This window comes from Callospermophilus lateralis, chromosome 7 (assembly GCF_048772815.1).
Source record: "Callospermophilus lateralis isolate mCalLat2 chromosome 7, mCalLat2.hap1, whole genome shotgun sequence".
NCBI lineage: Eukaryota > Metazoa > Chordata > Mammalia > Rodentia > Sciuridae > Callospermophilus > Callospermophilus lateralis.
The window spans coordinates 68629901-68641593 of NC_135311.1; the positions used below are offsets into that span (position 1 = coordinate 68629901).

General features: G+C 37.3%; 1 pseudogene; it reads left to right on the plus strand.

Moving 5' to 3' along the window:
- The first annotated feature begins 794 nt into the window (after positions 1-794).
- LOC143404385 (endoplasmic reticulum chaperone BiP pseudogene) lies at positions 795-1710 on the plus strand (annotated as a pseudogene).
- The last annotated feature ends 9983 nt before the right edge of the window (positions 1711-11693 follow it).

Genomic DNA, 11693 nt, shown 5'->3' on the forward strand with positions numbered 1-11693 from the left:
GATTTTCAAAGTTTATATTTTGCCTTTTGGCCTTGTATTGTGTTTGCTAGTCATATAGAATGATAGTGTTTTAGTCATATAGAATGATAGTGCCTCACTGGTATTGTCTTTAAATTCTGTGTTTTTGAAGTTTTGCATAAAATAAGTATTATAATTTAAAATTTAAAATAATTTTCTCTATAAAATGATTCATGTAAATGCATCTTTAATGTATAATATTGTTCTCAACAAAGAGGGGCAGTAGGGAAAAATGAGCTTTATTTTGGAGCAAACCTGGTGTTGACTCATAAAATGCTTCTGAATGCAAGTGCCTGAAAAATCTTGATTGGGTATGAATATATTTTTTTCCCACATAATGTTCTAGTGCATCTTTGACCACTTGTGTTGTTATAGCACGTGTGGAATCATTGGCAATTCACTTAACTTTTTAAATATTTACATAGTGGCCTAAAAGCTTGTGAATCTGTGTTTACTAGAATTCTACTTGTCAATTTTTACATATGGTAATTAATACAATTGTAGAAAGAAAATGCACTTCAATACTAAAAAGTTTGAGACATTGGCAGAGACAACACAGACGAACAGAGTTGAGGCATCTTGAGTTTAAGAGACCTGTAACCTCACTGCTGTCAGCTTCAGCCTATTGCTGGATTGCCTGCGACTTCTGGCTGTCTGCTGAGGAGAGCAAGTGGCCAACAGCTAGGGCAAGATAAAGCTCTCTCTGGTGGCTGTGGTTCTGCTGCTGCTCTGCGCAGCATGGCTGAGCAGGATGACAAGAAAAGGACATGGGTACCATGGTCGTCATCGACCTGGGGACCACTTACTCCTGCTTCAGGGCGTTCAAGAATGGCCAGTGGAGATCATCTCCAATGATCAGGGAAAGTGCATCAGGCCGTATTATGTGGCCTTCACCCCTGAAGAAGAACATCTGATCCTCGATACAGTCAAGAATCAGCTCAGAACACTGTGGTACCCACCAAGAAGTCTCAGATCTTTTCTACAGCTTCTGATAATCAACCTACTGTTGCAATCAAGGTCTATGAAGGTAAAGGACCCCTGAAAAAAGACAACCACCTTCTGGGTACATTTGATCTAACTGGAATTCCTCCTGTGGGGTCCCCCAGATTGAAGTCACTTTTGAGATAGATGTGAATGTTATTTTTGGGGGCGACAGCTGAAGACAAAGGTAAAGAGAACAAAAATAAGATTACAATTACCAATGACCAAAATTGCCTGACACCTGAAGAAATTGAAAAGATGGTTAATGATGTTGAGAAGTTTGCTGAGGAAGACAAAAGATGCAAGGAGTGCCTTGATGAATTGGAAATGACTTGGAAAGCTATGCCTACTCTCTAAAGTATCAGATTGGAGATAAAGAAAAGTTGGGAGGCAAACTTTCCTCTGAAAATAAGGAGACCATGGAAAAAGCTGTAGAGGAAAAGATTGAATGGCTGGAAAGCCACCAAGAAGCTGACATTGAAGACTTCAAAACTAAAAAGGAACTAGAAGAAATTGTTCAGCCAATTATCAGCAAATTCTATGGAAGTGTAGGCCCTCCCCCAACTGGTGAAGAGGCTACAGCAGAAAGAGACGAGTTGAAGACACTGATCTGCTAGTGCTGTAATATTGTAAATACTGGTCTCAGAACTTTCCTTAGGAGAAAACCAAGAGAACTTAAGTCTCAAATGTAATTGGAATCTTCACCTCAGAGTGGAGTTGAAAATGCTATAGCCCAAGTGGCTGTTTACTGCTTTCCATTAGCAGTTGCTCACATGTTTAGGGGAAGAGAGAGAGGAGGAATTGGCTATCTTAAAAAACTGGATATAAAAATGTGGGTCAGGATGTGTGTTCACCTCAGAAATGTTCTATTTAACGATTGGGTCATGCACATCTGGTGTAGGAACTTTTTTCTACCATAAGTGACACCAATAAATGTTATTTAAAAATAAAATACTAAAAGTTTGGAACTGTCATAAAATAAAAATTTGTACAGATAAAGCTAAGGGATAAATCACTATCAGAAGCATTAAAACCATCTAAAGCCAAATAACTAAACTATATAATTTAAATTATAATATATTTATATATTATATATTATGTATTATTTATTATATACTACATATCATAGATTTACATATATCTATTTGATATAAGTTGTTTATATATAATTATAATATAATCCATGTTTTATATATCATATTAATATTAATTATACTAATATAATAATTGTATTATTATCTTATTAATAATAGAAATTATATTATTATATAATTACATTACAATGATATGTAATATAATATAAATTAATATAAATCTAAATATATTATATGATATATAATAAATATGTTATATATAATAAAATAATATTTATACATTTAACTTATATATTTTTTTATTATATGTGTATATAATATATATGTATTTCATATTATATAAAATTTATATTAAATACATATGAATCATAAACATTTTGATATGTAATATATAATTTATATAATATATATACTTATATATTTATATATTAATATATATAATTTACATATAAATATATAAGTACGTTATGTAAATATATTATATAAATTATATATAATATATTATGAATATATAATATATTTATATATTAATATACATAAAATTTATATATATTATATATTTTTATTATATGTATATATGATAAAATAAATGTATTATATATAATATAAATTAGAATGTTATATAAATATATTGTATTTAATTTATATTATATATGTATTATATAATATGCAATATATTTATATAATATTATAATTTAAATTATATAGATAAATTATGTCTTATTTGACTTTAGATGATTTTAATACTTTTGATAGTTTTTAACCCCTTAACTTTATCTGTATAAATTTTTATTTTATGACATTTTTAACCCTTTTTGTATTTTTTACAATGGTCTTAAAAAATGCATGCTTCAGATATTTTTAATTTCAATGCATTTTCTCCTGACATTATGAGGGTTTGGTTAAAACCATTCCTTTGGATGTATGCCTGCAATCCCAGTAGCTTGGGAGGCTGAGACAGGTGGGATCTCAAGTAGAAAGTCAGCCTTAACAATGGCAAAACTCTTAGCAATCCTGTCTTTAAATAAAGTTCATAAAAAGAGTGGGGATGCGGCTCAATGATTGAGTGTCCCTTAGTTCAATTTCCAGTTACCCCCCCCAATCCTTTTGTATGAAATGTTTTGACTTATAAATCACTTTACATACTTTTTCTACCTGGACTATCAACTAGTGAAAACGTATATGTCATTAGAATTGAGCAATAATTTATTTAAGTTCATTTTGAGTGTATAGTAAGTCACATTGTTTGCAATTTCAGAGATGTAGATGACTGAATGTGTTTCACTTATAAAATACCCAGTTTTTATAAACTAGTCCATTCCTGTTATTTTCTGGGTTTCATCATCTTGCCTAAAATATGATGTAAAAGGGACAAAAATAAAAGAGCATTCTTGGTATGTGTGAACTATATTGTGAGTCAATGTTTTTGTATGATCATATTATACTTGATAAAAATTATATGTACAGGTTTATACACACATTATTATATGTAAATTATTTCAAGTACAATAAGTTATTGTGGCTTCTCTGAAATTTTTGCCTCTTGGAGTATGGTACTTTAAGATTATTAACTATTGACTCAGTGGTCAACACATGGGCTCACCACTTAACTATAATATGAAATGTGTTTTAGGGCATGTAATCTTATAGTTCTCCATAACATTAAGGACTAAGGAGAAATGAACAAATGGACTTTTTAATGCTAAAGCCAGTTTTTAGCCTTCTTTATACAAAGTACAAGAATCATATTGGTTTGAAAACTTAAAAATAAAATCAGAGTTAACATTTATTGAGCTTTGTGTATTTAGACTTTACCAAGTTGAAATTTCACAGCAACCTCTAATGGGTAAGTAAGCATTTTATAATTCCTGTGTTACAGATGAGGAAACTGAGGCTTAGCTAAGTGACATGCTTTTAGTTTTCAGAGATGCAGCAAGCAGAATTGAATCTCAAATACAGGCTTGTGAAATTTTGATTAGTGCTTCTTTTTTTGGGTACCAGAGAGCCACATCCACAACCCTATTTTGTTTTTTATTTAGAGTAGGGTCTCACTGAATTTCTTAGCACCTTGCTTTTGCTTTTGCTGAGGCTGGCTTTGAACTTGCAATTCTCCTGCCTCAGCCTCCCAGTGGGATTACAGGCATGAGCCACTGTGCCTGGCTGGTTAGTACTCTTAATGAATGTGATTACTAAATAATAGCAGGAAACACTGAACAATAGAAAATGCATCTTTCGATGTTTTTATTGTAAAATACACTTACAATTTGCCATTTAGACCATTTTGAAGTGTACAGTTAAGTAACACTAAGTATATTCACATTGTCCAAGGTGGAGTGTATTGCTGCGTCATCAGTTGACAGAAAGCAGAAGGGAGGAAAGGGATGTGAATGATGTGTGAAGCCTCTTACATAAGGGCATTCATTCTATTAAAAAATATAGAGCTCCATGACCTAATCACACGTTTTGACTTATAAATCACATTACATACTTTTTCTACCTGTACTATCAACCAGTGAAAACGTATATGTCATTAGAATTGAGAAATAATTTTTTTAAGTTGATTTTGAGAGCATAGTAAGTCTCATTTTCCCTTTTGCTGCTGTCACAATAGTGATTGTCACAACATATACATTTGGGAAGAACATATTCAGACCATAGCAACCATGTATAATACACTGTAAAGAGAAATCCTTCTGGGGAAAGAATGTTGGTTTAAATCATGTGGAAAGTCCTTTCTAACTCTGAACCTAAGACTGTAGGGTAAATAGACCTTGATTCTAGTGGGCTGTTTCCAAATATGTGTCCATACATGGCAGTGCCCTGTGCTGATGCAGCTTGCATCCTGAGGTTTCAGCTACCAGCCAGGGATCACTGCACTGTGGCCCTGGTTCCCATCTCCATCTTGCTACTAACATGAACTGATGTCACTATTGGATTGTAGGATTTAAGGACTGTTGTGTAGTTTAAAGCTTTAGGTTGTTGATATTTAATTACAATAATTAAACATTTAATGACAATTTACACCATCACCATGCTAGATAACAGAGACAAGACAATCTTTAAAAACACTTTCTGGGCTGGAATAAAGCTCAGTTAAGTGCTTGCCTAACATGTGCAAGGCTCTGTGTTCAATTTCCAGTACTAAAAACAAACAAAAAACCTTTTTGTATTTGTGGAACTTACAACTAAATACTATCAGGAATTGGCAGCTAACTCTCAGTGGATTCTATTTTCACATTTGAAAAAGTCAGATTTGTTTAAGTACCATGTTTTCAAGAAAAAAAAATAGCAGAATGTCCTGTAAATAAAGTCTGAGAATAGGACTAAACTTTTAAATTGAAGCTAAAATATGTAACTTGTACTATTTCAAAAACATTATTTCCCATTTGTAAAATTCTTATCTTCCCCTTGGAACTGCAGAGTGAACCCTGGGGAGCTTAACCGCTGAGTCACATTCAGAGATCTTATTTTTTGAGACAGGATCTCACTAATTTATTGAGACTGGCTTTGAGCTTATGATCCTCCTGCCTCACACTCCCAAGCCACTGGGATTAAAGGCATGGATGGACCTCCCATTACTAAAATTGTAATTATTATATTTGTGCACCCAGCTTTCTTTCAGGAGACTTCAATTGAAAATTCTCCTGAAGGCTGGGATGTGTTTAAGTGGTAAAGCACTTTCCTTGCATGCTGAGGCCCTGGGATTGAGCTCCAGTGCTAGAGAGAAGGAAGGAAAGAAGGAAGGAAGGAAGGAAGGAAGGAAGGAAGGAAAAAAGGAAGGAAGAAATGGGGGAAGGAGAGAAAGGAGAAAAAGGGAAAAGTGAGGGAGAGAGGGAGGAAAAAGGAATGGAAGGAAGGAAGGAACAAAGAAAGGAAGGCAGGCAAGGAAAAAGATCAGGAAAAGAAAATTATAATGAACACCAATTAAAAGGTCTTCTGCTAACCTACATATTAGTCATTCAATACAGGAACCAAAGCCCTTGTATGACTATTTGAATTAATTAAAATTCTACAAAATCAAATTTCACTATCTCAGTCCCACCACTTATTTCAAGAACTCAGTAACCACATGGGCTCATGGGCTGGTGGCTATTATACCTGACAGTGCAGTGCAGATACTGTACACTTCTGTCATGGCAGAAAGGTCTATTGGACAACACTGATAAAGAGGAAGCATCACATCAAGATACTGGTATTGTGGATGTGTTAAAGAATATTCAATAAAATTAGACACCATACATTAAAAAAAAAAAAAACACTTAGCAAATTGTGACCTACAAGAGGAAATCCTGAAACTAAAAAAAAAAAAAAAAAGGACCTTCTTAACAAACCAGTCAAATTGGCAGCATCTCATTCATGATGTTGGCAAAATAACATCATTTGGAAAATAGCCTCTTTGCTGTGTATATACAAAAAAGCATCGTAATGAGTTTAAAAGTCCCAAATCTTGTATACAAATCTGGGTTGATTATCAATTGAATGTTACAAATAGAAAACCAACCAGGAAAACTAGTTCATCTAATGCATAATAGCACAGCACTAAAATAACAGACTGGAAATTCTTCCATGAAACAAAGCCACTGTGTTAACATAGTGAAAGTTCTTTCTTGACTAACTGCTCAACAGGGGTCAAACTAGACTTTTGAAATTCATAAGGAATTTTCTAACTCTTTTTTGACTGTGGTCTGCCTTTAGTGAACATACATATGTGAATATACTTTTTTAAAACTATATTTCACTCAATTTTTTTCTAGTATATTTTTGTTGTAAGAGTTCATACACACTGATTTAAAAAACTACTTCTTGCTACTGCAATTCTAGATACTAGTAGAGCTAAATTCCAATTGACATATGAAAATAGGGTCCTATATGATATCTTTGATCTTAAATCTGGTATCAGTAATCATAAAGTCTAAAAACCCCTGCACTGAAGTTTAGTAATTCCTATTTATTACATGCTAGGCATTATACAAAGTGCTTAATTCCATTTATTTTATTCACTTCTGTAATAACTGTGTGTTAGGAACTAGGTAGTATTAATCCTATAGCCTAACAGGCTGATCTTAGTTTAATAATGTGCTCCAAATTGTGCTCCCAATGAGTCCTTCAGTCAGAATTTGAACCCAGCTAGCTTCCATTAATTTTACTATCCCAAGATCTAGAGCTCCTAATGAGGAATATTAAGAAAAGATAAGTTAAAATTTTTAATTTTGACTGCTTATTACATACCAAGTAATTCTAAGCCTCTTCCTTAGTAGATGATTAAGACCACATGCCAACATATCTCCACATAGGAGTCAGTCTTCACAGAGGAAGGCAGGTAGGGCTAGTGCAATGGACTTGTCCAGGGAAGAACTGGAGCAGGAGCTGAGCCAGCACCCAGGCAGCTGGCTGCAGAGCCTGCACTCTTCATGGTGCTAGAAGTTCTGCAGGACTGTAAATATGTTCTGGTGTTTACCATCCAACCACAATGGCTCAGCTCCTTTCTATCAATGTGGAGAAGGGCCCAGGACAGCAAATCACATGAGCAGTGCCTGGGAACCAGAAAAGAGAGGCCAGCAGCCTCAGGTGAAGAAGGAGGTCAGATGAGATGATGACCTGCAAATGATCCTGGTGTGCACCTGTCTGCAAACCACTGCCCAAGGATGTGGGAGAAGGAGCAGGTGGCAGGGATGAGGACCATGGGCTATGAACAGGGCCATTGGAAAGCCATCAGACCACTGGCAAGGCACACAGTTCCACTATCTAAGGATATATAGTACACAATAAGAAATGTTGATCTTAACCAGGTGATGGTGAAGTGTACTGAGAATTTATTAGGTGAGTTACTGTTCTAAGCACTTTTCATCTCAACAAACTCAAAGGAACTCCTAGTTGACCTACCTAAGAGTCGGCCCTTACTCATTCTATGATTGCAAGAAGAGTTTGTGGTGCTATTTAGTCCAGGGCCAGTGCAGATGGTGTGAACAGTTTGGTCACGTGGGAAAATCCTCAGGGAGTTTAAATTAAAGACACAGACAACATTTTACCTTTAAACCAGCTCTGGGATGGCTCCTTGAACCCTCAGCCTCAAGCCCCCCAGGGAGGCAGTGAGGTTTAACTGAAGAGGAGAGAGAGAGAGAGAGAGAGAGAGTGAGTGAGAGAGAGAGAGAGAGAGAGAGAGAACACTAGGGATAGGGCTTTTATTGGGGAACGAAAAATTCTGGGGAAAATTTCATCCATTGAAGGTCAAGCGGGGGGTGGGGCAATGTGGCAATGTCAGGTGCGATGATTGGGTCTTTGATGCAGTGGTGAGACATGCCTCCACACCACACGGAAAAGCTCTCAAACCCAAGAAGGGTGGAGAGAGCTCTGCCACACTAAAAGTGTCTGAGCACCTCACACCTAGCCAGGGAGTAAACTCAGTTCAAGGATGGACTCCCACAGTGCTGCACTTTGAAGGGAAGGGAAACAAAAATATATAATGACTCCTCTCTAGGGAGCAGAGTGGCTCAGCAGCTCAGCAGCTTGGGGGTCACCCAGTTCCAGGAATGGGGGTGGGTCCAGAAAACTCACCCAGTTCCAGAACTGCAGGGTTCTGGGAGATCACTCCATTGTAGGGTCTAGGATTCCTATCCAGTTCCAGGACTGCAGAATCTTGGCAGGCCTGCCGCCCCCAGCAGCACAGGCATCCAAACTAAAGGTTACTCCAGTGAATTTCCTAGGATACCAAATAAAACACCCAGGACAGCTCCTCTGCCTCAAGCTCTCCAAATGGGAGAGCAAGGAATCTCACGAGGGGCTGGTGAGAGTGAGCATGTCCAAGAGTGGACTTTTACCAGGGAGACCCTCATTCTTTAGAAAATTCCATCCAAATAAGGTCAAGAGGGGCAGGGTTACAAGGACAAGTAAGGTAATTTGACCCCTGGGGTTATAGGAAGGCATGCCTAAGCATGAAGACACATTCTGCTACTTCCAGGATCAGGGCAGCCATGTAGGGCCACTTTGAATGTGGCCAGATCACTGCAAGTGACTGACAGAGCTGCAACCAATCAGGGAAGGAAAATGCAACAGCCCCCACAGAGGCCTATCCAGTTCTAGGAGTGGAAGGTCTAGGAAGATCACACAGTTCCAGCATTGCAGGGTCCTCGGTCTTACCCAGGGTTGTAGGGTTTTCTGACCTGTAGGTGAGGATGCAGCTCAGCCAATGCTGTTTTCTGAACCCAGGACACTACATTCATCTCAGTCCTTGCAAGTCTGGCTGCTCTGCTAGGTCCCAAGAAGTGATGTGAAACTTCAGTCAGATGTAGGTTATGACTGCTGTGGGCACTCAGATGCCTCTTCCAGGAGGCAGCCTACAGTCCCAGTCCAGGCCCTGAGGGGCAGGATGCACCAGAGTCTGGGAGCACTGATGTGTGGCTTCACTGCAGCCTGGCCCCATGGGGTAGGCTATGACAGGGGCTGAGCTCAGGAGTGGCAGGCCACCAAGTGTGGGTGGTTTAGCAGTGCTAAGTCTCAGGGAAGGTGGGGTGCCATGGCTGTTTGTCACCTGAGCAAGACACAATCCAGCAGTATTTCCAGTCCCCAGGTGTCATGGTCTAATAGCTGTGCTGGCCACAGGAGTGGGGTACACCGTCACCACCTTCTCTTCTGGGAGCTCAGATGTGTGGACTCCAGGCAGTCCCCTCAGGAGAGCTGAGTGGCATGAGAATACAAGAGTCCTAGTAGTGAGTATGGAAGGTGTCCAAGGTTTGGGTGGGAGCTGCTGGGGTCCTCTTGCTTGATTAGTCCACACAGGGAGGAAGCTCCCTTGTTCTGAGCTGCTCCTGGCTGTTGATGGCGTGTCAGAAACTAAGTGTGTCCTATACTCTGTGTGAACCTCCCAGGATCGCATGCTCTATCTGGCTTCTGGTGATCCTTAGATGTGCTCTGGGGCTCTCTTCACTTACCCTCACCAAAATGCATTGCTTATTTTGGGAGTTGTCTTTATGGGAGGAAGGATGGTAGGACTTCTAGTCAGACTTCTTGCTAGCATCTCTCCTCCCTAGAAATGTTTATTTAAAATCAGAAAAATCATACCCAGAATCACCATGTTTAATCAAATTTGTATTGGAGATCCTCATGAGTAAAATATAATGAGAATAAAAGAAAGTAGAAGAATGGAATACTAAAATATAGAAAGCTTAAACTTGCATTATTTTCAAATGATGACGATTATTTTAATATATTGTTTATTTTTTAAATAGAAATTGTCAAGGTTCCTGAATAAAAGCTTGAGATATAAAAGCAAAATTAAAGTTTTATATTCCAGTGGCAAATGATTAGAAATCGTGATTGAACAGGATATACTATTTACAATAGTATCAGAGAATGGAATTGCCTAAATAATCAAATAATAGACTTAAGACTTCTGTAGACAAATTATAAAATTTTATTAGGGGATGTGCAAAGGAACATAAATACATAAAGGCATATACTACATTTGTCAACATAAGACTTTGTCTAGGTCATTTTTAAAAGTATTTTTAAGGTATCCAGGTGCAGTGGCACACACATGTAATGACAGCAGCTCAGGAGGCAGAGACAGGAGGATCATGAGTTCAAAGCTAGCCTCAGCAAAAACAGGCACTAAGCAATTCAGTGTCTCTGAAATAAAATACAAAATAGGGCTGGGGATGTGTGGCTCCATGGTAGAGTGCCCCTAAATTCAATCCCCAGTACATCCTCCCTGCCAAAAAAAAAAGTATTTTGAAGGCTAAAGCACCATGAAATCTAAAGAGGAACCTGGAGTGGTTCTGGCCTATCAATTAACTATTAAGCTATTATATTATAAATTAAGCTATTGTCATTATAAAGTTGTTCTGATTAAAATAGTAAAATGCTGGTGCAGATGTAGAAATTACATTAAGTGCAAAACTTTACTTTGATGTAACAGCAACCTCCTATCAATTAGACATTCCATTTTGCATGAAAACACAGAGGCTCACAAAACAACACAGCATTCTAGAATCACAGAGTCTTTGAAGAATTTAAAAATGTTCAGTAAAATGAAAGGAAATTCATTGCAAAATTACACACTAGGGTAGTGAGCAAGAAGAATGCAGAGTGGAAGCAATATACAATCTAAATGTTGGAATGTTCTATTCCTCATTACATACCCACTCCCATTCACACATTAGGCTTTCTTGGTAACAGTGTAAGAGGTTAGTTGTGAGGACCAGACTGAAGGGAAGCAAGGCTTCTCAGCAGAGGGAGTTTTCTGAGAGCCATGCACTCTTGCTCTTTTGGGAGATGCAGGGGCAACGCTATTGGTCAAAGCCACAATTCTCTCTTTTTTAATTTTTAATTTGTTTTAATTAGTTATACATGACAGTAGAATGCACTTTTATACTTTGACATATCATACGTAGATGGGATACAATTTCTCTTTTTCTGAGTGTACATATTGTAGATTCACATTGGTCAAACAGTCACATATATATAAAGTAATAATGTCTGTTTCATTCTACTATCTTTCTTATCCCCATATCCCCTGCCTTCCCCTCCTTTCACTTCCCTCTACCTAAGGTAATGCTATATTTTTTTTTGTAGAATTACAATTCTTAATACACATATATACCA